Source organism: Callithrix jacchus, chromosome 7 (genome assembly GCF_049354715.1).
Source record: "Callithrix jacchus isolate 240 chromosome 7, calJac240_pri, whole genome shotgun sequence".
Taxonomy (NCBI): Eukaryota; Metazoa; Chordata; class Mammalia; order Primates; family Cebidae; genus Callithrix; species Callithrix jacchus.
The window spans coordinates 127715439-127738465 of record NC_133508.1 but is presented as its reverse complement, the minus strand read 5'-3'; the positions used below and the strand labels follow the sequence as shown (position 1 = coordinate 127738465).

The following is a 23027-nucleotide window of genomic DNA, read 5'->3' as shown; positions in this document are numbered from 1 at the left end:
TTGCTATATTGGCATAGCTTCCACCCGAGAGAATCTTGCTAGGATCTGATCTGTGTTCAGAGCTGGTGTTGGTGTTTCTGTCCCAGAGGCATTTCTGCTGTTTTAACCAAACTATTTCACCTGCTAAGCCTACAATTCCAGATCATCTCGACACACTATTATCCAACCAAACATGGAGAGCAGAGCAGCCCCATCTCAGTTATGGCAGCAAATGAAGCAACACAGGCAAGTAAATGACATCCTTCCCCTCTTGGGCCTTACAACTAGGAAGTCTGTGCTGTTTTTGCCACCTACTCTGGGCATGTGGTTGAGTCTTGGGATAAAAGGTACTGAACATAGAAGCAGCAAGTGAAATACTGGGCTTTGGTGAAGGCCCATGAATCATTGTCATTCGTTCCGAAGCATGAAACTTAGTTGGTTTTCCCAGCCCTGAAATACGAGGAGCTCCTTTTGGACCCCTCCCAGGAATGTAAAACCATATAAAGGAAAAGGTAGCAGTAGGAGAGAAGGGAGAATGCAGATAGAGGAGGAACTATGGACAGGGAAGTTGAAGAGGTAGTCTCCGAGAGATTGATCTCCAAGGATACATACGAAAAGAAAGGCTTTTATTTGGGCATATCTTTACATGATTGCTTTTACTGAAAATAGAAGTCAGTAATAGACTGAGAGAACTGGATTCAGATTTTTTAAATCTGTGTTACAAGCAATTCTAAAGTCAACACATGATAATATGAACACATAGTCCTTTCAGGAAAGCAGACATGACGTAAGTCAAGTAGATATGATATCAGTGGTAGAGGCAGCCCAACGTGATCATAGCTTTCCTTGTTTTTGTTCCCTATATTGATGGGAAACTTGTGATTTTTTTCATCCAGTAACAAAGCAATAGAACTGTGACTTATATTTCACAATTCAAATCGATTATTTTATACACTTTAAAAATTTAATAGTATTTCCTACAGTTACACTTTTTCAGAAAATTTGAAGGGAGCATATCCCAAACTTTTCCCAGTGCTTTGTGAATATTGTCATCTCTAACTATTTGTCTCCAATCTACGTTTTATCTTACATTGACTTCGAAAAAATGGAACTCAAAAGGCTAAATAAAATACAGATTAGTCAGAAATCTGAAATTCTGTAAAGGGTTGTGGCAGATCATTTAAATGAAAGTTACTTTGATTGTCACTAAAAATAACAATCGAGTGTATGCTGACATGCATGGTGCAATAAGCCCCTGGCAGTTGGGGATTTAATATTCATCGTTTTGAATGTTCTTAAATGACCCTGAAAGTCCATAACATGGAGTAATTTGTAATTTTGATGAGACACAAATCTCAATTGCCTGAGCGGGGAGGCAGGAGTGAGTCATTTAACTAGTTACCATGACGCTTTCTCTACCTGTTTCCTTGTAGGAGTTTTATGGATTTGAGAACTTACAAAGTTCTCCGGGATTTCTTCACAAACATTCGTGTAATTAATACAGTGTTAGAAACACTTATAATGGTAGTAAATGGGTAAGGGTACACATACATAGAAATATCTGAAGAATTACAACCAGCGTAGAATCACAAACATGTTAAGAAAGCTCAATGAATACTTATTTGTACTGATTTATTATTAAATGGAATAATGTATGTTAAGCATCTACCACAATGTCTGACACATGGTGGGGTGTTCTTTAAGTCTGAGTTCCCTTTTCTTTGCTTCGCATTTGCTGTTGAAACATTTATACGGTAGCTTCCACTTATAGATAAATTCCTTTAAATTAGATAAAAGAAGAAAATACCAGAGACTATCACTATTTTTTGTTGCTTCTTTTTTTTTTAAAAATTTTCCAGGATTTCAGCAATGTTTAATGCAAAATCTGCTTAAGATAAGGGGTTTCTGCTGTAAGCCCACACTTGATTTAGCAGTCTATATTTATGTATAGCGACAGAGGCATTGATTATACATTCTCTTAATCTGCCGCATCACAGTATGACAGGATTAGGAATCTGGTCCCATATGCAGATGTTAGGGTGTGTGGCAAAATTGAGACACTTCAATAAATTTGCTTTTGAAGATTAGAAATGGGTGCTTGATACACCCATTTGGCTTTTCTCGGTATCTGAACACAGCATCTCAGTAATCCTTCTGACGGCAATCTCATTAATGTGTCTTTCAGATCACATTACATTTACAAACATACCATGTCTGCTTAAAAATCAAATAAGCCTGGGTTTCATTAAGATGAAATATTCACTTTTTAAAATAAGTGAATATTTCAATAAATGACACTGAAATAACTTTTCTCAAAGACTTGGTAATTTCCATATTTTGCAGATATTCAAATGAAAGCTGGTCCAAAATGCAGCCATTATTGTTCTAAAACTCAGGAAGCTGAGTGGTTTTTGATGCATCTCTGTTACAGATTTTCATAATTAGAGGATCCTACGATTTTATCTTAGAGTTTGGACATTTCTGGGAGGAGGGAGTGTTTTTGATAATATCTTCCCCCAACCTGGATTTCTGAAGCACCGTAGGTTCACAGGAGTGACAAACAGTAGAAATAGGCCAATTGTTTGGTCATCAAAACATGAATATGGTAATTCACAGCAACCACTACTGTCCCTTCACTCAAAATAACGAGAAACCAGTTATACATTTGCATGAAAATTGAAATTTAGGGTGGCATTACAGTCGTAATCTGCTCTTCCACCCCCTCTCCCTTTAACTGCCTTAGGTTTGCAAACCGCTTCAGCAACCACCAGCCAAGAAATGTGCATGTCATCTGCAAATCACAGATCACAGATCTTGACTCTAGTGATTGTAGAGGGAGAAGTGCTGAAGGGTTCATAGTGGCCAGAACAAGACTTAAAAGTGATGTGAAATAGGGAGCAAAGAGGGCTGCAATTGCCTTGGAGCCTAAAATAGACTGAGCTTCAATGCCATCGAAAAAATCACCAGCTTCTCCATCATTTCTTTAAAGGTCAAAATTTTTGTAGGTGGACTGGGAGAGCAGCAGATTGCAGATGCGTTTAACAGCAGGATATTTTCTGCTGCCATGACCAGTTAAGGAAGATTTTCAAAATCACACTTGCTGGTAAACAGTTTGGCCCTATTCTGGGTCATCTACCTTCTACAGTCTCCTTGCTGCCTAGATTCTTACCTGGGTAGAGTCCCAAATCTCACATCAGTCAAAGTTAGGCTTTCAGCACAGTCTATTATGGTTTTTAGAGAGGAACCTCGGAGGCTTTCAGGGAGGTTTTATGGTGTGGGGCTGCTTCTTCCCAAATGCACGAAGCACACACGTGAGACATACAGGCCCAGAGCATGGACTCACACCATTTCTTCTTCATGCTGCTGGTCAACAGGTGGGCACCTCAGCCAGACCCACCTTGTCAAGTACCTAATGCAAGCCAGCTAAGCTTGGTAACAGCCTCTGTGAAACTCCCCAATGGAACTAGAGGGGACCAGCCATTTGGTCACCTTTTAGGGAGGTCAGTCAATGGTCTACCATGTTATACTCATCTGTTAGCTGCTATAAAACCAGTAAGCCATTTGGCAACCCATCCTGAGCTCATGGTCAGAGTCAGATTGAAGAGAGAAAATCTTCCACATCTGCCCACATTCTCACACCAGTCTGCAAGGGCAAACATCAAAAATGATAAAGGCCCAGGAGCTCTTTCAAGCTCTTCCAGATCTTATAGGTTCCCATAGACAGCAGATTTCCAGATATGAATATAGAAGACAAGATCCTAGTGTAGTTAAATTCTTTTTTTTGAGACAGAGTCTTACTCTGTTGCCCAAGCTGGAGTGCAGTGGCACAGTCTTGGCTCACTGCAACCTCTGCCCCCCAGGTTCAAGTGATTCTTTTCCCTCAGCCTTCTGAGTAGCTGGATTACAGGTGACCACCACCACACCCAGCTAATTTTTGTATTTTTAGTAGAGACAGGTTTTTGCCATATTGGCCAGACTGGTCTTGAACTCCTGATCTCAGGTGATCCGCCCACCTCAGCCTCTCAAAGTGCTGGGATTACAGGTGTGAGCCACCGCACCTGGCCTGTACCTAAATTCTTTCCCTCTGAGCCACAAACATGCTGGAAATCACCTGTTCCACAAATGTTCTCTGTCCCATTTCAAACCTTTGGTTGAAATGAAAGCTCAGTGCCAGTTAGAAATTACAACTTATGTAACATTCCTGCCTGCAGCAACCAGTAAGTAACACAATGGCACATGTGGATGAGGGCGGCCACATGTGGGCCCCTGGGAAGAACGTGTGTGCTAACAGCTTACTGTTCAAAATTATCTTAAAGATACTATTCATAGTATTATTGGAGCCATGCATTCACATTGGGATAGCAAAGTATTTAGTGTGACCTGTCCTGGACATGGGGCCTTCCTGGGGATGACTCACATTTTCCAAAAGGACAATAGCAGCCTGGAGATCCTGACAATCTTTTCCTTTGGAAGGGACACAGGATGTTCTCCCTCCAACACTTCTCAACACCTACTTTTCCATTTGGCAAACAAATGACAGGCATTAACATTGACTTTTTGTATTCAATCCTTTATGGTTATTGCAAGCAGAAGAGAGTGGTACCTGAGACAGGGACACGGTTGTAGTAACTTAAGTTACTTCAGTTCTCTGTGCCTCAGTCCCTCACCTAAAATGAAGGAATAATAGCATGTGCTCATAGGATTGTTGTGAAGATTATACAAGTTAGTATGTAAAAAATGCTTAGACTAGTGCCTGATACATAGTAAGTACTGAGACACAAGTTCAGTTTAAAAGATTGCTGCTGCGGCTGCCGTTATTATATCTTTGCAGCACTTTTCCATTATCTTTCATTGCATGGGACGGACCTGGGAGGGCAAAGCCAGAAAGACTGGTGAAAAAAGCTATAGCAGTCATGGCAGATGGGCAGAGTCCATGGCATTTCATTCATTTGCAAATATTGTCTGTAGCTTCCGCTCTAGGTTTTATTTTATCTTTTCAACTCCCATAGCTCACTTTCTGTTTTCATGTACATCTAGATCTTTCACAGGGAAAAATAAGATACTCTCAAGAGTTTTCAGAAGTCAGTGCAAACATAAGAATGAATAAAGCCAGGACACACCCACATAAGAACCAATTGGGTCCCGGAAGGGAAGATGGCAATATAGTGCTTAGAGTCACAGTATTTATCCTTACACCACTGTGATTCCTATGAATGAGAACACAACAAAGGAGAGGGAGGAATTTCATTTGGAATCATTAATCCACTCATGCCACTTTCTTAGCCCTTAATTATTAAGGGATCCAAGCAAAGATGCTTTCATCCAGCCTGGGAGATGCAGAGCAGTACACTGCTTATGCCAGCACTGCCTCTGCCTGCTGCTTTAAAAATGCCCAGAGCCCAAACCTGCGAGGAAAGCAAGTGGTAGTTTATGCTAAAATGCTAAAGCCACTTAAAAGCAAATGCATATAATAGAAAGAATTTAAGCAGCTGGTGGATGTCATTACATCTATTTCTCAAGGAGGCCTGTCTTCTGGTGACACCAATCAAAGAACTGGGTCATCTCTCAACAGTAATTTTCTTGGAGGCCATGAATTCTTGCATTGATTTCATCTCCCTTTGGCTGAACATGCACTGAGAACAGCCAAGTTGGTGAGGACTCAGACAGCCCATGGGGCTGTCATCAACTCCATCTGAAGAGTTTATATTCTTAATGGGATCAGAGGTCTTATCGGCAATTCTTCATAAGTGCAACAAAGAAACTATCTTTCTTTCACCACCGATTCCACACCTGACAATTCTCCTATTTATCAGTTAACAATTATTGTCTGAGAGCAAGTCAATTACAAGAGAAATTTATGAAGTCCTTAGCAACTAAGAAGAAACTTGATGGAATCTTATCTATTCTGTTCAGAAAATGAAATGTGAACTGTCTGAAGACAGTATTGACTTCACATATGTTAGCACCACATCATAATACATATCATTAGGACATTAATTCTTGTGCTTTTGCATATGTTCAACAAATTAGAACTATATCCTGGGGGAATTAAAAGCTATGATTTCTGTCAAAGGGGGCATTAGTCCTGACCCCCTTCTTTGTGAACCCTTCCCAGCACCCCAGGAAGAGTTGCATTCTCTACAAATTCATGCCATGACTCAGAATTTACGGCAGTGTTCTTTATCTGTTTACTCTTTGCTAACAGTAATGGAACCCTCTTTGAGAAAAGGAACCAAGTTTTATTCCTCCTACTCCCCCAGTGCCTAGCATGAGTGCAGCACATAGAAGGGGCTTGCGGACATCATTCTGATGTGTTAGAATAGTGCCTGGTACATAGGAAGTAAGCCTTTGATGTTTCTCTTCAGCCTACAGACATCAGCATCATTGAAGAAAACATTGTCCAGTAACACTTGTTAAAGAACAGTAAGGCCGAATTTATTCAAGGGGAGTATTCGTGATAAGTAGAGGGACCACTGCAAAAGGGTCTTGCAGCGTAGGGGAGTGATTGAGCTCGACTCCAACTCCCTCAAGAACAAATGGGGATTTATAGCCAGGGAGAAGGATGAGGGATAGCAAATGTAAAATACTAAGAGGAAACATCGGGGGTAGGTGGGACTCTTGCTAGACCAATTCAATAAAATTCTTGCTGAAGGTGGGCCAACATGATAAGATGTGGAGAAGGGTCAGACACCAAGAGTAGAAAAGTTAGTTCGCTAAAGGGACTTAGTAGGATTCTTGCTCAAATTGGATCTTACAAGGACAGAGGGAAGCCCAAGTCAGCCTGATTAAAGTTAGTTCAAGAAGACAGTCTTTGTCAGCATTTTGAAGAGCTTCCCCTCTCATTCTGTAAAGCTCTGGCTAACAAATATTCATGAAATTCCTAATCAACATTCTAGACACCAGGGTCCATTTTGTACCCTGAATTCAGAGAATCCAAGGACAGCTTCAGAGGGAGATCTTTCTGCAAAGAAAGTATGCATTTCCAACTTCATCATATTGTGTTATAGATGCTTTGACCCCCACCTTTCAGCCATGGAAAGGAAGAAAATATTTTGAAGATTCCTTTGTGAGGAATATCTGAGGTCCCATCTCCCCGTCTTGTTCTGACCATTGTGGCAACCACCAACTGGGACTTGACAGCACCTTGCTTCAGTTGCTATATATAATCTGGTTTTCTGTCCTGGACCTTCTCTTGCCACCAGAGACACCATCCCTGGGCATGCTGGAGAGATTTGTCCTCCCTGAAGGCTGCTCTTTCCAATGGCACATGACAGCATATGGCTGTCGGACACTTCTAAGGCACATTCACAAGGCTTTCCAGGCTGTCCCCAAGGGGAATGAGCCTCAGTTTCCCACAGTGGTGATCAGTGCAATAACACACGCCAGGACTGGTCTTTCTTCCACCTTTAAGTCTTCTCAGTTGTGTCACTCTTGTCTCTTGAACTACTTCCCAAAAGAAACCACCTGCTTGCAAGCCCTTGGCACAGGCTTCACTCTTTGGGGAAAAGCAGGCGAAGTCCAAGCCACGGTGTGACTAAACCATTCATAGAGCCTACTGAAGTGAGTATTTTGAGTAGGTTCGAGTTTGATCATCATGACAAATAAAATGAAGGAGTGTAATGCCTTTGTCTACATTCTCATAAAATACAAAGTGTGTATAAAGAATTCCGTAATTAAGTACTTAAAATTAATTGTTTCACAAATTTTATCCATTATTTAGTCATTTCCATTCTCCTTTTGGGTTTATACAAGAAATCAAGCCAATAACACGTTTTCCTATGCACCTATCTAAAAAAGTGAATGAATAGCTACTTCCCAAGAAGCAATGAACTTAACTGCTACTGTATCTCTCAAGACAGAAATGGATTTGTCCAGACTAAAGTAAAATCAGTTTGACTTTGCCTGCGTTTTTCTCCATGTCTAGATCTCCTTCAATGACGTTCCTAGTGTCTGAGATTATTTGCTTACTGTTTGTTGTTCCACTAGGCTGAAGCACCGTGATGTGAGGCTGTGTTTGCTTCATTTAAAAGTATTAGCACTTGGTTCTGCATCTGGCACACAGTAGGTCTTCATTGAAATCATTTAATTTAATGGAGTGAAATCAAATTTAACTGTACAAAATATAAAATGCCTGACAAGATCTGAACCACTCATGTGATTAATTAAATATATCCCACATAGAATCAGTCACCTGAGTTCATGTTAGTTAAGGAATGCCCTGGCTGACTTGAGCCACAAGCCCCTTCTAGAGCAGAAACATAGTAAAGGTGCACACCCATCAGGAGAGAACCCGGGGTAAAGAAGTCTGATTTTCCTTAAACTCAAATTGGAACGCTAATGTTAACTCTTTCTTTCTAGCAAAGTCACTCCATTTCTCTGAGTTATCTTTGCCATTAGTAAAATAAGAATAATATTAAATCTTGTATTCCTCAAGCTGAAAAACAGAGGCAGTCAAGTAGGCAATGAACCTACCTAGATTACCTAGCTGAGAATTGGTTGTCACTTTAATTCCAAAAAGTATATGCCTAAGATACTTGTCAATAATCTATTACAGTATTAAAAATACTATTCAAAATTTCTTCTTTATGTTCAAATAAAATCTTTCCTGCTGAATTTTATCTTTGATGGAAAAGGAGAACTAATGGAGCCTTCCCATAAAAACTCTTCTTTTCCTCCTCTTTTCTTCCCCACACAAAGTAACTCTCTTAGTCTATTTTATTTTTCTTGAGATGGAGTTTTGCTCTTGTTATCCAGGCTGGAGTGATGATCTCGCCTCACTGCAACCTGTACCCCCTGGGTTTAAGTGATTCTCCTGCCCCAGCCTCCCGAGTAGCTGGGATTACAGACACCCACCACCATGCCCAGCTAATTTTTCTTTTTTCATAGAGACAGGTTTCACCATGTTGCCCAGGCTGGTCTTGACCCCCTGACCTCAGGTGATCCACCCACCTTGGCCTCCCAAAGTGTTGAGATTACAGGCGTGAGCCACTGCACCCAGCCCCCTTAGTTTTAAAAACACAAATACTTCAGCCATTTAATTATATTGAACTCTCTTAGCTCTTGGCATGTTTATGTATCCTTTTTCTTTCTTATGTTGTGACAATCACTTCTAGAGTCATCACTCTAATAATACCACTGATAAAACAGTATTATTAGTCTTAGATTGAATATGGTAGAGTAAATAACATTGACTTACTTGTCCAAAGACCCAAGTTTTAGTCTTAGCTATCCCATTAACAAGCCTCACGACTTTGAGATGTTAGTACAACTTTTCCAGGATTCTCTTTCCTCTATTATAAACTAGGAAGTAAAGGGATTGATCGCTAGCATAGCTCCCAGCTTTAACAAATCTGTGAATATTTTCAGAGAGGAGTCTTGGTAAATCATTTGTTTTGTTTCTGTAAATTATACTAATAAATTCATATCCTTAGTTTGTCTAGTAATACTACTGACTGCCTTCATCATAAATGGCCAGCATTTTAGAAGTCAGAATATTCTGAGGGTGTTGATGGCTTTACTCCTTCCATATCAAGTAGGAGGTCTTTTCAATTGGTGCTGGTCTATCCAACAAGGAAGTCTGGATGAAGCTTGAAGCCTGAAAGAGTGAAGACTTAGAGATAGCTTGCAGAAGTCTCCATTTGTAGATTGTATATATCTTCCTTCAGCCCCTTCCCTGACTATCCAACTGGGAAAACAATAAAAATGAAATCTTGTCTTTGTGTCTATACCAGAACCAAATCATATCCAAATTAATGACGGCTTGTGTTATTTACACGCACAAGGTAAGGAGATACTGGTGCCATTGTCTGTGAGTCATGGAATGCATTTTGAAATTTCATGAGGGAGGTCAAAGTTAGAACATAGGGGATAGAATATATCCTGCAAATAGTGATGATATGTCACTACACCCAGTATACATCTTGGAAATGATCACAATGTCAAGGCCTATAATTTAAAATGATATGTCAGATTATAAGTGAACCCCATGTTAGTCACGTAATTATCTCACTCCTTCCCTAAAGAATGACCATGATGTGGGAAGAATCTACACTGTGATTCCCCAAATTGTACTGAAGATAGATACACTGAGGCCACAAATTTTCAGTCACAGAAATTTCACAAGACATTAACTGGTATTTGGGGGCACTTACTCTCATGGAATAACCATGATTTGCTTTTTATTTGAAGATCTATTTTAAAGAAATTCAAAACTGGTCATCAGAAACGAGAATTTTTAAAACTTTAACTCAATAGTTACAAACGAATAATAATTTGAGTAATCTTTCCTTCTCAAGTTCATCCTTTAGCGTAGGTGTGTAGATCTATTTGTTGCCAAGTTAAGTACCAAGACATTACTTCCTCATCTAGGCACCATTACTAACTTATTGTCTAGTAAGTGAAGAACTTCACGAATGACTCGAAAAACAAACAGATAAATGGGGGAGGGATTTTCTGGAACATCATACGTTCTAGAAATGGTTGATCGTTTCAGAAATGCATTGTTGAGCTGACAGATGATCAAATTAACACATTTTTACAATATAGAGATAGAATTTAGAATTACAACAATTCTAAATCTTGTGAGGTTAAAATCGCTGCTACAAATACTCTTTAAAAGTTATTTTTATGAAATATTTTAACACAAAAATAGTAGAGGAAAATACAACAAATATTTCAGTACTTGCCACCAGGCGTAAGAAATAAAACATCATAACTACAATTGAAGAACTTCTGTGTACGTTCCCTTATTCCATTCCCTTCCTTCTTCCTACCCACAACACTCATCTGTGCATGTTTTTACATCCTACACTTCAATGAATCCCTAAAACATACACTACTTTTAGGTATGCCAAAACTATACAAATGGCATCAGACTCTATACGTCAACAACTTGCTTTTACTAATATAATATTGTATGCAAAATTTATCCACATTGATATATGTAGTTTTGTTTATTCATTTAAATTGCTAGATAGTATGAATTTCCTTCAATTTTTTTATCCATTCTATTGCTGATGACTATTTAAGATTTCTTTTCTAATTTTCACTCTTATAATATCATAATGAATATTCTTATATATGCAACTCGTGGAAGACTTTCTCCATGGTAGAATTTCTAGAACATTTAGTTGATTAGTATTACCAAATTGTTTTCTAAAGTATAAAGCACCCCAGTTTACACTCGTACTAGCAACATAGAATCCCCACTGACTCACTTTCTTGAATCATTTGGTATGTTCAACATTTTCTTATTTGCCATTCCAATAAACGTGAAGTGATATTTTACTAGATTTTAATTTGCATTTCTCCAACTCTTATCTTTGTAAGAATACAGACCCAAGCATAAGATAGTTGGAAAATGCTGTCTCCGCTGTCTCACTCTGCACCCCTCATTCTGCTGGGATGCTCAGAGAACTTGCACATCAGGGAACCCTTCTGTTGTTTCCCTCCGTGTGGAGGTGTGACAGTCATGACCTCCTCTTCCCAGTGTTAAGTCAGAAACTATGAAGGGTCTGAGATTTTACCCTACTTGGAAGCTAACAAGTTAGCCTGCCATAGTTTTATATACATACACTGACAGAAGACACAAGACCCCTGGGTCAGAGAAATAGACCATTTATTACTCACAGCATGACTCCTGTCTCATAGAATTACTTGGTAAATCATATACACAAGACTGAACTAAGCCACCCACTATCACCTCTTGTTCCTTCATACTTAAGATAAATGACCAGTATTGCAATCGTCATTTGCCTTCTGAGGCAACAAGGGAAATCCACTATCCTGAAACCCTTTTTATTTCTACAGTAGCCATGCATATCAACAGACATAATTTTTGATATCATATTCTGAGTCCTCAATTTTTTAGTTTAACCAATTACAAGTTGGGCACTGTGGCATGGTAGACTCCAGTAAGACACAATTTTATCTATTTTTGAATACCAGTTTTGCTATTTAATAGCTGAGTGACCTTGAGCAAGTTTCTTAATTTCTTTGAGATTCTATGTCCCCATCTGTAAAATGATAATAGTGCTTGTGTCAAAAGGTTGACAGACTTGGATGAGCTAATACAGGTAAAGTATGTGATACATAATAAAGACCTTGGTGTTAAAAAGCTGTTTTTACTTCAAAAGGCAACCTCCTTTTGTGGAACAATGTTAATTCCCTGAATTTAGCCACAACTATTGCCCTGACGCTCTTCTAGTTATTGCTTTCAGGGATGTTTTGGATTTGGCAGATAACAACGACCGCCAGTTACTGAGTACCTACACACTACGTGTTTTCTTCAAGGCAGAGACTATGCTATCCATTTTACAAGTGAGAATATAGAACAGAAGAGGTTAGGAAACTTGCCTACAGGCATACAGCCAGCAAATGGCAAAGTCAGGATTTGGATTCCCACCTGTTTACCTCTGAATCCTGAGCTTTTAATGATTTTTTTTTTCTATCAACACAAAGAAAGATATATACATTTCAATAAAGTATCCAGATACGAGAGTATTCCACTCATTTTACTCATCCATGAATGTGAATATGATGATAAACACATATCATAGGGTTTGGTATAGAAAACATGCCAAATTCTCTTGTGATCTTCATTATCAGGGAAGTCTGTCTCTACCAAGCACGTGCGCATGCACACACACACACACACACACACACACACACACACACACACATACACACGGTGTTTAAGCTTCCTTATTTTAACTTTTATATTAGGTTCCGGGTATCTGTGCAGGTTTGTTATATAGGTAAACTGCGTGTCACAGGGGCTTGGGGTACAGAGTATTTTGTCATCCAGGTAATAATCACAGTACCCAGTAAGTAGTTTTTCCATCTTCATCCTCCTCCCACCCTCCACTCCCAAATAGAACCCGGTATCTGTTGTTCCCTTCTTTGTGTCCATGTGTACTTAATGTATAGCTCCTTCTATAAGTGAAAACATGCAGAATTTGCTTTCCTGTTCCTGCATTATTTTACTTGGGATAATGGCCTTCAGCCCCATCCATATTGCAGCAAAGGATGCCATCTCATTCTTTTTTTATGACTGCGCAGTACTCCGTGGTATATATATATACCACATTTTCTTTATCTAGTCTACTGGTGATGGGCATTTAGGTTGATTTCATGTCTTTGCTATTGTGAATAGTGCTGTGATGTTCATCACAACATCCCATGTCTGTGTCCTTATAATGTAACAATTTATGTTTGGGGGGTATATACCCAATAATGGGATTGCTGGGTCAAATGGCAGTTCTGTTTTAAGTTCTCTGAGCAATCACTGAACTACTTTCCATAATGGCCGAACTAATTTGCATTCCCATCAGCAGTGTCTAAGCATTCCCTTTTCCCTGCAACCGCACAGGCATCTCTTATTTTTTAACTTTTTTTAAATTGCCATTCTGATTGGTGTGAGATAGTATCTCATTGTGGCTTTCATTTGCGTTTCTCTAATGATTAGTGATAATGAGCATTTTTAATACCACTAAGTGTTTAAGCTTCTTTTTTTTTTAATCATTATCATTTTTTGAGACAGAGTTCTACTTTGCTACCCAGGCTGGAGTTTAGTGGTGTGATCTCGCCTCACTGCAACCACTGTCTCCCAGGTTCAAGTGATTCTCTTCAGTCTCAGGCTCCCGAGTAGCTGGGATTACAGGCACCCGCCACCAGGCCTGGCTAATTTTGGATTTTAGTAGATATGCAGTTTCACCATGTTGGCCAGGCTGGTCTTGAACTCCTGACCTCAGGTGATCCACCCCCCTTGGCCTCCCAAAGTGCTAGGATTACAAGTGTAAGCCACTGCACCAGCCGTGTTTAAGCTTCTTAAATGAGTTTGATAGTTTGCAGAGCCTCGAGAAAATAATGCTCAAAAATCAGTAACGTTTTAAAGATACTTCCTTTTTTCTGCTTAACTGAGAGAATCTGGAAAACCTAGTGACAATTCTAGGAAGTTCTCTGACACAGAAAATCCCAGGCCAGAGACATTTGAACTTGGGCACTTTACAATCAACTTATTTTTATCTTTTATTCTTACAATCTTTCTGCTGAGCAGTAAAATGAGTAAAAGCTACAAAGGAATATTAGAATTTTAGTGTTTTCAGATTCAGTCAGAAGGCTCTCTGATCTGAGTGATGCTTTACCTATGTTAACCCAGAAATACAGCATCAATGTCAGTAGCTTAGACTTAAAGAACTATGCTTAGTATTGAATGGCATGTTTAACTTCTGCCTTTTTCATAATCTAAAGACTTATCTGAAGTTATACAATAAAAAAGATCAATGTTTAAACTTTGAAAGACTGTTAAGTTCAAAAATCTACCCCCAAAAGTCCTTCATCTTTCATCAGGTCACTATTTTAATATGTGATTAAAGCACTGTAATGCCACAAGTGATGATGTGAGACTTGCTGCAGGATTAGTCCACCCACATTCAGCCTTCTGTCCTTTGCTTCTTGGTTAAGCAGAATTTTACAGTATCGGCCATTACTGCCTGTTCCTCTAATTATTTAAAGTTAATTTCAAAATATCCCTCTAATCATTTAAAGTTAATTTCAAAATAATTATGAGAACCTATCAATCTGTGTCATATCCATGCTATACTTTTTCTTCTTTCAAAAATCATCTTTTTCCTTGCTCCTCAGATCACTCTGCAGAAAACCACCAAACAAATGCTTAGGAATAGAAGCTCCCTGAAGTTTTATTTGGCATACTCAGTCCTAGACTACCAGTCCTTCTATAGAAGCTGGACTACCTATGAATATATTAAGATGCAATTCACTTCCCTGGCTATTTAAGGTATCCAAGAAGACTAAAACAGTTATTCTTTTTTGCTTTGGGAAGATTCTTAGTTCAACTTTTAATTACTTCCCAGGAATGACTGCCTCTACCCAATTCACTTAAGCAGATGTAACTACAACTACAAAAACACTGTTGACTGATGTTCTCCAGAGACCTGTTCATTACCTGTCATTAAATGTTTAAAAAGTTTGCATAATTGATCCAGCCAATAAGTCATCATTGATTTATGGGGTACTGTGCTGAAGAGTCGCTCTTTAAAAATTCATAACACCAGCATGTGTCTTTACAATCCATTAGCTGTTTACGTACCCACAGTCTTAGCATTGATTGACCTTGGACTGAGATTCTCATGGACTTCTTTTTTTTGCAAGTCCTCAGTATAGAAAAGCAATACTTCATCCTTATCCCCTGACAGCTATACTTTGATTTTTTTCCCCTCCATCAAAATGAAAACTTTACTTGAAATGATGAATAAATAAAGCATATTCCATAAACAGCTCTTCACTATTATTTAAGCTTATGGGCTGTGTTGTGTGAATCTTCTTTCCCCACCATCAGATTCAAGTGTGTAAATGTTCTAAAAGGCTTTGAAAGTTTTATGATGATTTCAGGGGATGGTGGAGTAATAGCTGAAGAGTGAAGCTATTAGTTTTAATATTTATATTGAGTGCTCTGAAACATTAATGTGACAGGATGTAAGATCAGTGCAGTGGGATATATTTACTTCACAACCACTGCCACGTGGCAAAAGAAAAAACACAACTGTATGTGTGTCTGTGCATTTATTTTCTAAAACTTTGAGGCCAAGGTTCAAATGTTTGTGGGTTATTTTTTGTTTTCCTTTGCACAAGATTTAAAGTTTCGGCTGATAAATACATTAGCTTTTCTTGAACTTGAGCTACCCTTAGGAGGCAGGAATGTACTGCCAGACAAAGCTTCCCACATGGGCTTGTTAGCTTATATGAGTCTGCATTCAAAAATCTTCTGAGCCTGCCATGGTAAATACTATCCACCAGATAAGTAACACTTGATTATACCAACTGTGTCTTGGGAAAATTTAAAGAATGATGGTTGTAAATCTGGGTCAAGAAACCTTCATGGACAGCTCCTCTTAGCAACTTTATACGAAGAAGTAAGGCAAGACATTTCTGATCCTGGACTCTGACAGTTCTGGGTTTCAGTCTCAGCTTCACCCTGACAGGCTGTGTGAACTTGTGCACATTCCTTCACATCTCTTAATATTGGTTGTTGATTATTTTAAATGATAATTTTACCAAAAACATAGTTCTTGTGATGATTAAATGAGATAATATCTTTAAAGACCTGGCACAAATGGCATTAATATTTCCTATTATTACATCAAAATCAAATGAAAAAATACCTTGGGAATGCTTGTAGTGTGTAAGACCCTGCATTTCTACCTTTAATCAGATTGTGAGGCTCTCATTCTCAAGTATTTCCTTTACAGGCATACTTCAGAGATATTGCAGATTTGGTTCCAGATCAACACAGTAAAGCAAGTCACTCACAAATGTTTTGGTTTTCTGGTACATATAAGAGTTATGTTTCCACTATAGTGTATTCTATTAAGTGTATAATAGCATATGTCTAAAATAATTTTTTTTAATGCTGACAATCACCTGAATCATTAGCAAGTTGCAATCTTTTTGCTGATGAAGGATATTACGTCAATGTTGATGGCTGTTGACTGGCCAGGTGGCAGTTGCTGAAGGTTGGGGTGTCTGTGGCAATTTCTTAAAATACAACAACAATAAAGTATGCCACATTGATTGACTTCTTTTCATGAACAACTCCACAGTAGCATGCAATATTGTTTGACAGCATTTTACCCACAGTAGAACTTCTTTTAAAATTGGATCAATCTTCTCAAACCCTGCTGCTTTATCAACTATTTATGTAATATTCTAAATCCTTTGATGTCATTTTAACAATGTGCACTGCATCTTCACCAAAAATAGACACTATCTCAAGAAACCTCTTCCTTTGCTCATCCATAAGAAACAATTTCTCATCTGTTCGCTTTTTATCATGAGATCACAGCAATGCAGTCTGATTTTCAGGATCTACTTCTAATTCTAGTTCTTTTGCTATTTTCCCAGCTACAACAGCTACAGTTTATTCCTCTACTGAAGTCTTGTCCCCCTAAAAGTTATCCATGAGAATTGGAATCAACTTCTTCCAAACTACTGTTAATGTTGATATTTTGACTTCCTCCCATGAATCATGAATGTAATTAATGGCATCTAGAATGGTGAATCCTTCCAGAAGGTTTTCAGTTTACTTTGCCCAAATCCATTAGAGTAATCATTATCTATGGTGGCTATAGCCTCATGAAACGTATTTCTTAAATAATAAGACCTGAAAGTTGAAATTACTCTTTGATCCTTGGGTTGCAGAAGTATGTGAAAACAACATTCACCTCCTTATACACCTCCATCAGAGCTCTTGGTCGACTAGATATATTGTCAGTGAACAGTAATATTTTGAAAGGAATCTTTTTTTCCGAACAGTAGGTCTCAACTCTGGGCTTAGAATATTCAGTAAATCATGCTGTAAACAGATGTGCTGTCATCCAGGATCTGTTGTACCATTTATAGAGCACAGGGATAGTAGATTTAGTATAATTCTTAAGGGCTCTAAGATTTTTAGAATGGTAAACGGCTTCAACTTTAAGTCATCAGCTGCATTAGCTTCTAACAAGCAAGTCAGCCTGTTCTTTGAAGCTTTGAAGGCAGACATTGACTTCTCTCTAGCTGTGAAAGTCTTAGATGCATCTTCTTCCAATAGAAAGCTGGTTCGTCTACACTGAAAACTTGTTGTTTAGTGTAGCCAACTTCATCGATGGGCTTAGTTAGATCTCCGGATAACGTGCTGCAGCTGCTACATCAGCACTTGCTGCTTCATCAGGCACTTTTATGTTACAGAGATGACTTCTTTTCCTTAAATCTCATGAACCAACTTCTGCTAGCTTCTAACTTTCTTCTGCAGTTTGCTTACCTCTCTCAGCATTCACAGAATTGAAGAGAGTTAGGACCTTGCTCTGGATTAGGCTTTGACATAAGGGAATGCTGTGGTTGGTTTGATTTCTATCTGATCACTAAAACTTTCTTCATATCAACAGTGAGGCTGTTTGGTTTTCTTACCATTCATGTGTTCCCTGGAGTAGCACTTTCAATTTCCTTCAAGAACTTTCTTTTTACATTCACAACTTGGCTAATTGTTCAGTGCAGGAGAGCTAGCTTTTGGCCTATCTCAACTTTCAACGTGCCTTCCTCACTGAGCTTAATCATTGCTAGCTTTTGATTTAAAGTGAGATACATGTGACTCCTCCTTTCCCTGGAACATTTAGAGCCACTGTAGGATTATTAACTTTATTAACTGGCCTAATTTCAATATTCCTGTGTCTTGGGGAATAGGGAGGCCTGAGGAGAGTGAAAGAGAAGGAGAAACAGCTTCTTGGGGGAGAAGTCAGAACACACACATTTACCAATTAAGTTTGCCATCTTATGTGGTACCCTAAAACAGTTACCATAGTAACATATAAGATCACTGATTACAGATCACTGTAACACATATAGTAAGCACAAAAAAGTTTGAAATATTGCAAGAATTACCAAACTATGAAACAAAGACTAAAAGTGAGCATGGGCTCTTGGGAAAATGGTAGTAATAGATGCCACAAACCTTCAGTTTTTAAGAAACACAGTATCTGCAAAGCACAATAAAATGAGGTATGCCTCTGTTTGGAAAACAAAAACATTTGCCCACTTAAATCTCAAAGCAAGAGCAGAAGTGTTATTCTGGTTTTAAAGCAGCCTTATAAGACCTGGGTTCAAGTCCCAGCTCTACCTTTTGCCGCCTGGACAACACCATACTTGTCACATAATCACTCCGGGACTCTCTTTCTTCACATATAAAACGAGGATATTGATAGTTACCTCACATAGTTACTGTGAAGATTAAATAATATAATGTGAATACTGTTTGTGATAAAAAACTAAGCTGTTAAAAATGTGCTATGGTCAGACAATCTTGGGCTTGAGGAGTTAGGCAAACCCGAATGGTCACATGAGTTCCCAGCTCTCTTTAGATGCCAATATCAATGAAAACATTCATTATGAAATAAGTGAGGCAAGGAGTAAGCTGTGGTAAAATGCAGCTAAGGAAGAGCTTGCATTTATGCTAGTATAATCATGACAGGTTGGATTGGAGCTGGACATTTAACAACAATTTCAACATCAATTAACAGATACAAGTAATTAAATATGAGACTGTTGGAAGTGGGACAACTACCATGAACAAAAGTGAAGGGAAGGAGCCTAGGCTGTGGGATGATAGAGATGTGGGGTGGCCATGGCTGGAGTGCTGAGCCCTGGGAGACGAAGTCAGGCAGGTAAGCTAGGGAAGTAGGGCAACCTTGAGCACAGAGCTAAAGAGATGTTATTTGATCCTGCAGTCCAGTTTAAAGCATGTTCATAGCTTAAAGCAGCAGTTCTAAACTTTGAACGTACATCAGAATCACTATGGGACTTACAAATCCCATACCAAGGCTTTACCTCAGGCTGTTTAATTCAGGATCTCTGGGGGAGAGACCCAGACATCAGCATTCTTTTTTTTAATTGCATTTTTAGGTTTTGGGGTACATGTGAAGAACATGCAAGATAGTTGCATAGGTACACACGTGGCAGTGTGATTTGCTGCCTTCCTCCCCTTCACCTACATCTGGCATTTCTCTCCCCAACTCCCACCTCCCACTGTCCTTCTTCTATTCCCCTCAACAGACCCCAGTGTGTGTTGCTCCCCTCCCTGTGTCTATGTGTTCTCATTGTTCAACACCCACCTATGAGTGAGAACATGCGGTATTTCATTTTCTGTTCTTGTGTCAGTTTGCTGAGAATGATGGTCTCCAGGTTCATCCATGTCCCTACAAAGGACACGAACTCATTGTTTTTTATGGCTACATAATATTCCACAGTGTATATATGCCACATTTTCCCTGTCCAGTCTATCATCAATGGGCATTTGGGTTGGTTCCATTCTTAAAGCTCCCAGGTGATTCTGGTGCAGCTAATGTTGAGAACAATTAGTGTGAAATGAATATTTCTATTACAACAAAAAAGAAGTATTTCCTTGCCCCATGCTCCCTTTTCCCTGTGCTGTATATATATATACAGAGAGAGAAAGAGAGAGACAGAGAGAGGGACAGGGAGACAGAGAGTTTATCTGAGCCAAGTTTGAAGACTGCAATCCAGGAGCATAGATTCAAGCTGGTCTGAATACATGCTCCTCCCATGTTCTAAATTCATAACTTCTATCTTCCGTTTTCCATTATTAGTTTTTCCCTTTTATTTTGGAATCTTTCCTCAGATGTGTGAGATTCTGCATGTGAAGCCTCACGTTCATTCAAGAACAAGGTATAAAAAGATTATTGAAAATTCCTTTACGTGAATTTTGTATGAATTTGAATTTTCTTCCCCAATTGTTGGGCTTTACTGTCAGTGTGTAAGTGGCAAGCTGGATTTTTTTGTTGAAAGATTCACAAATGTCAATATTCATAGGTCTTTTCTTGGGGATTCTTTGGATTCTCAAAAGAGGCCTCCGAACTCCTCTTTGGACACTATATAGGACTGGATGCATTTAGTCTGTAAGCAGGGCAGGGAATGGATGCCAAGATCCCTACCAGTCAATTTACCAACTATAACTTAATGCCCCTGTCCTCTGACTCTGCACCTCATCCTTTGCCCTCCCATGTGGCAATATTCCCCATGCCAGAGTCTCCCCTGTTACATTTTTCCAGAGATTAAATTTTTCCCTTCTGCAGTGAATAGAGGGAGTGGAGGAGGGAAAAAGGAGAGGTGTAGGCATGGGCTGTTCTGGACTGGGCAGGGGGCCTGGGAGGCCAAATGCTCCATGTACTAAGTTTCCATGAGTTCTCCTGATTTCTGCTTCATCTCCTAATTTTTTCACCCCATTATGTGACAGCTGGTGTCCAGTTCTGATTTTTTCTAGGGTTTTGTCAGATAAATTCACTCACTTGTTGCTAATATTGTCCTTTGTCAGCACTTGTGCTATAACTTCCTCTGCCCTGCTGACTCACTCACCACTCTCCACCTACTTCCTATCTTCCAAAAGTGTCTTAGCCTCCTCTTGTCTGCTTGTGTCTCCCTTCCTGCTTCTTTGTCTCTGTGGGTTTATGAAATTTTGTTTCCCTTTGCATATTATATTACTAGAGAAATTCAAGTGGAAGAGAAGAGAAATGCATGTGGTCAATCTGCCATGTTTAAACAGAAGTCCCAAAGGTTTGGGGTCAGGGATCATTGTTGTTTTTATAAATATTATGCAGAATATAATATTTATAAATATTATGTCTTCATAAACATTATAAAACAAAATATTTTATTTTATCTGAAAAATAAACAGATAAAAGTGGAGTCATGAGGAGTGCAGGAATCAGAGAGCTCCTCCTCAGCTTTCTCTTTCTCCTCTAAACCCAGACCAACTCTGAGAACACAGATATGAGAAAGTGTCTCTAATTGCAGTCTCCAATTTCTGCCTTTCTAGATCTTTCTGCCAAAACGTAGAGTGACCAAGTAGCCATGAAGAAGTTGTCTTGTTTCCTCCTTGGGTGACATGTTTCTTTTATAGATTCTGTCACTCAGCATAGGCTACTTATGTGCCTTCTTCCTAAAGATGCTTAATATTGTATGCGAGTGCAAAGATCAACAAAATAGTGTATGCTCAAGAAATTTAGAAGCTAGTGGGGAAGCTGGTAGGGTAGAAACTGTCGTGTCACATGCCCATCCAAAGGTGCTCTGCTTCATATTACAAGTCTTCTAGAAGTGAGTAGCCCTCCTACCATTGCCCAACCTCATCTCCTCAGTATCAAAAAACATTGGTTTCATGATGGAAGTTCTGCTTGTGAATGCTCGATGAGGACAAAACTAGATGGTGAACAGGTGAGGATTGCCGCTATAATCCAAACTGTTCCGATTCCAACTCCCCTCCTCGACTCCCCAGCCTCAGCAGAGATCATCAAGAAAGAAAGCTCTTGGCCAATGCTTATGCATATTTTCATACTGACTAAGTATTGCATAGGCCCAAATACAAAGCAGGAAATATATATCAGCAGATTAAAGTCTTTGAACAACACCCAAATGCTCACATGGAGACAAGTAAATATGCTCTTTGTTTGTCCCTAGCTATGGGTCCTTTAATGTAAAGGTTACGTGGCAAATATTTTCTATCCCAAATGTCAAAACAACCACGGACTTCCCTGAGGGGACTGTTTTTCCAAAACTCCGTGAAATCAGGTTGGCAGGCCAGGACAGACATAATGCTGCAGCTACACATATTCCTTGAAAAACCACAGGAAACAGCACACTCAAGAGTCCTCCCAGTACCACATGGGAGCAGGCCAAGACGGGGCTCCTGGGGTGCTCACCAGGCATCATGAGCGGCAGGTGCAACTACCTACTCACAGTCAAGACCATGGCCCCTCATACCAGCTGCTCCTTTTCCTGAAAAAGAAAATTTCCAGATGCACATACCTCACTCAAAAGGAATAATTAGGCCCAAAAAAGTCTTCCGTGGGGAGGCACTCACACACCCTGGCAGGCTTTTTTTCCAGGGATGGCAAGCTCTACCATGCACACATAATAGTAACCAGCTTCCCTGTGAGTGTGCTTCCCTCTGGGGGATTCCAAAGTGCTGTACACACCATGGGGAAAATCTGGCAAAACAATTCAGATTAGTAGGCAGCCCTTTCATAAATCCTTCCTCTACCTTTCTAGCAAGGGGAAAGAGGAAGGCAGACAGGAGAAGCGAAGATGTGAGAAGGTTATAACTTGTTCACAACTTTCCCCCTTCTTCTGCCTGACTCAGAGGTTTTGGGTCTTGCCTGTTTACCTGATCTCCATTCCCTAGTGTTCTGAGAAAAGGACAGGTAAAAGTTATGCTGGAAGATTATACAGAGAAAATCAATAAGAATAGAAGAAACCATATGATACCCCAAGGAGCTGAATGGTGAGGGAAATGTGGCATATAGGGAGGCATTGTACAGGAGAAGGAGGCTGGAGAAAAGAGGTGGCAGAAAGGTTAGTGTAGGGGCAAAAAGAAAGTTTTTCTTTTTACTGAGAGAGTAAGAAATTTCTGCAAGTTTCCTTGGGCCAAACAATGGTGATATTACCATACCTTGCATTAGTATATGTACTTGAACGTCTTTCAATGC

The 23027-nt window shown here is 39.3% G+C and overlaps 1 long non-coding RNA gene across 6 annotated transcripts in view; it reads right to left on the bottom strand.

Moving 5' to 3' along the window:
• LOC144577171 (uncharacterized) overlaps window positions 1-23027 on the bottom strand; it is a 128850-nt gene that overhangs the window by 68496 nt on the left and 37327 nt on the right. For 4 of the 6 annotated variants that reach the window (XR_013520556.1, XR_013520555.1, XR_013520557.1 and 1 more), the window contains one exon: window positions 1-23027. This exon is cut by the window's left edge. The exons of 1 other annotated variant lie outside the window; for it this stretch is intronic. This is a non-coding gene — a long non-coding RNA (uncharacterized LOC144577171). One more of the 6 variants, XR_013520554.1, reaches the window with a different exon arrangement.